Genomic DNA, 3,688 nt, shown 5'->3' with positions numbered 1-3,688 from the left:
GTAGAAACATAAAAAGAGGCACTATATCACTAGTAGTCAGGGAGGTATGAGTTAAAACAAGACAGTTTTCACTCATCGGTTTGGTTGAAATTTTATTTATTTTTTATTTTTTTTTTAAAGATTTATTTATTTATCTGAGAGAGCTAGAATGAGAGAGAGAGAGAGAGTACATGAGAGGGGAGAGGGTTAGAGGGAGAAGTAGGCTCCTCGCTGAGCAGGGAGCCCGATGCGGGACTCGATCCAGGGACTCCAGGATCATGACCTGAGCCGAAGGCAGTCGCCTAACCAACTGAGCCACCCAGGCGCCCCAACGTGAAGAAATTTTCTGAAGAAATTTTAAAGACACGGAAAGATGTTTCTGATGGCTGAAGGAACACAGCAGGACGTAAAACTGTGCGGACAGCGTGATCTGCGTGGCCGATCAGCACCAGCTCCGACCTGACAGGGCTCCTTTCTCCGTGGCGCCCCCGGGAGCAGCTGTCCTCAGACCGTCTGTGGTGAAAGCCGCCTTCCTAAAATTTCCACTGTGACGGACCGATCTGTAGATAGATTTCTGAGTCGGCTCCACGTCCAGCGTGGGGCTTGAACTCACGACCCCGGGATCAAGATTCACCCGCTTCCCCCCACACACACCAGCCAGCCGGGCGCCCCTGGACGGGTATTTTTGTGAAATGCCGCAAAAATGAGTTACTAGAAAAATGAAATGAGAAAGATCCATAACATACGAATGAGCTCGATCTTTAATTTTTAGATTCAGTCTTTTTTAGAGTTTTTTAGATTTTTTAGATTTTTTGGTTCACTGCACGCTGGCTGTAGGGGTCGGGGTGCTTGCTCCCCGTTTCTGTGCGCATCGCGGCTCTGGGACAGGGGCCTGCCGCCCCTCTGCGTGCTCACACCGCAGTTCTAGAGCCCGCGTGCGTGCTTGCTTCCCTTTCCCCGAGAGCGACAGAGGCTCACGGGAATAACAGTGCAGAAAGAGGTGCCGCCTCATCCCTGCTCCCCAAAGGTGACCCCTGCCACGGTTCTCCTGTGTCCCCCCAAACACACACTGGAAACACTCGCACCTCCGGGCTGCGTGAGGGCCTGTCCTGGGGCCGCTCCCCTGAGACCACTGTGGCCACACACGGTCCCGCAACAGACGCTCCCCAGCTCCCCGCCCCGGCCACGGACGTTCATGGGAAGCCCTCCTTGCTGGGTGTGTGCACCTACGGTTTGAAAACTAACAGCTTGCTTGCTTCTTTTTTTAAAAAAGATTTTATTTATTTGCTTATTTTAGAGAGAATGAGAGAGAGAGCGAGCAGGAGGAGGGGCAGAGGGAGAGGGAGAAGCAGACTCCCCCAGGACTCGGTCCCAGGACCCGACCGCGACGCCCACACCCGGCAAAGTAACAGTTTTCTTGAAACACAACTCACATACCACAGAATTCACCCTTTTAAGGTATAAAATGGAGTGTTTTTTACTGTGCTCGGAGTTGTGCAGCCATCACTAAATTACGGAACGTTTCCACCGCCCCGAAACGAAGCCCCACACCCATGCGCTGTCACTCCCTTCTCCCCTCTCCCCAGACCCTGGCGACAGCTAATCTACTCTCCGTTCCTACGAATTTGCCATCCTGGACGTCCGTGTAATGGAATCATACATACGTGACGTGTGTCTGACCTGCGTGCTGCATGTTTTCAAGTCTCCTCCATGTTGTCGCGTATGTCCTGCTTCATCCCTTTCCATGGCTGAACAGTATTCCGTTGGTATGGACACACCACCTTTTGTTGATCCGTCCATCAGCTGATGGACATTTGTGTATAGACTTTTGGGTGGACACAGGCTTCCAATTTTCTTGGGTATATACCCAGGAAGGGGAACGGCTGACTCACAGGTTTAACGTTCGGAGGAAATACCAAATTGTTTTCCAAAGTGGCTCCACCATTTTACAACCATCCCAGCAAATAGGAGCTCTAATCTCTCCACATCCTCACCAACCCTTTTTATTACTGGTGTTAATTTAGCCATCCTAGCGGGGGATGAAGTGGTTATCTCATTAAAACCTAATTTGCATTTTGCTAGTATCTAATGATGTTGAGCATCTTTTCATGTGCTTATTAGCTATTTGTATGTCTTTTTTTTGAGAAATGGCCATTAAAATTCTTTGCCCATTTAATTGTGTTGTCTTTTTGAGTTCTAGGAGCTCTTTTTTTTTTTTTTAAAGATTTTATTTATTTATTTGAGAGAGAGAGAGAATGAGAGACAGAGAGCACGAGAGGGAAGAGGGCAGAGGGCAGAGGGGGAAGTAGACCCCCCGCTGAGCAGGGAGCCCGATGCGGGACTCGATCCCGGGACTCCAGGATCATGACCTGAGCCGAAGGCAGTCGCTTAACCAACTGAGCCACCCAGGCGCCCTCTAGGAGCTCTTTATACATTCTAGAAGCAAGTCCCTTATTAAGATAGATGATTTGCAAGTATCTTCTCCCATTCTGTCGGGTTTTTTTGTTTTCTTGAAGGTGTCCTTTGAAGCATGAGTTAACTTTGATGGAGTCCGCTTTATCTAGTTTTTGCCTCCTGTGCCTCTGGTGTCCTCAGAAACCACGGCCTGATCGAAGTCATGAAACTTTAGGTTTTCTTCTGTTTTATGAGTTTTGGGCGCCTGGGTGGCTCGGTTGGTTAAGCAACTGCCTTCAGCTCAGGTCGTGATCCTGGAGTCCCGGGATCGAGTCCCACATCAGGCTCCCTGCTCAGTGGGGAGTCTGCTTCTCCCTCTGACCCTCTCCCCTCTCATGTTCTCTCTCACTCTCTCTCAAATAAATAAAATCTTTAAAAAAAAAAAGAGTTTTATGAGTTTTGGCTCTTACATTTTGGTCTATGATCCATTTCCATGTTTGTTTATGGTGCGAGGTAGGGGTCCAGCTTTGTTGTTCCCTATGTGGATATTCAGTTGTCCCAACACACATTTGGTAGATAGACCGCTCTTTCCCCGTTAAATGGGCTTGGCAACCTGCATGTACGTTTTTGTTGTCAAATTGTCCTCCAAAGAGATTGCTCTTCCCCCAGAGGAGCTAAGTGCCCGTGTCTCAGATTGGCCATCTATGGTTAGGAAGACCTGATGAACTGACGCTCATCAGGGACCATCAGTAGGGTTGAGCAGTGGGCGCGCGAGAGAGAGTGGCATGAGAGCGTGGGCTGAAGGAAGTGGAAATGCTTCTCTCAGAAAAGACAAAAATGTGGGGGAATATCTCAGACCGAGCAGGCCCGAGTTTAAAGCCCTGTTCTGCCCCTTATCGCCTGTTGCATCTTTGGTGGGTCACCCAAACCTCGGGGTCTCAGTTCCAAAGGGAGGGCGACTTACCCTCGTGGGGTTGCTGGGAGGAGTAAGTGCATATAAATACACCAGACACGACAGGCCCTCGAGGACAGTGGCTACGGTGACGTTTCAGTATGCCGAGTACATGGCGGAGATCACGTGATCACCAGGCAGCGTCACAGAGGGACGGTCCCGGAGCCATTTGGTGAGTGCGAGATTTTCAATGATGACTGCTAACGTGTAGAAACCTGGATCCACTATGTGTCACCGTCACCCAGAGCAAGGCGGTACTTGAAGTCTCTGCCGTGACATGTCACAGGAAAGAGAGGACGTGACAGCGAGACAGATCCTGAGTGACAGGGAGGCAGGCGGCACCAGGCAAACTTGGGGGTGCCC

The sequence above is a fragment of the Leptonychotes weddellii genome, chromosome 6 (assembly GCF_054177405.1).
Source record: "Leptonychotes weddellii isolate Sample4059 chromosome 6, ASM5417740v2, whole genome shotgun sequence".
In the NCBI taxonomy this organism is placed as follows: Eukaryota; Metazoa; Chordata; class Mammalia; order Carnivora; family Phocidae; genus Leptonychotes; species Leptonychotes weddellii.
This window is presented reverse-complemented; position numbering follows the sequence as displayed.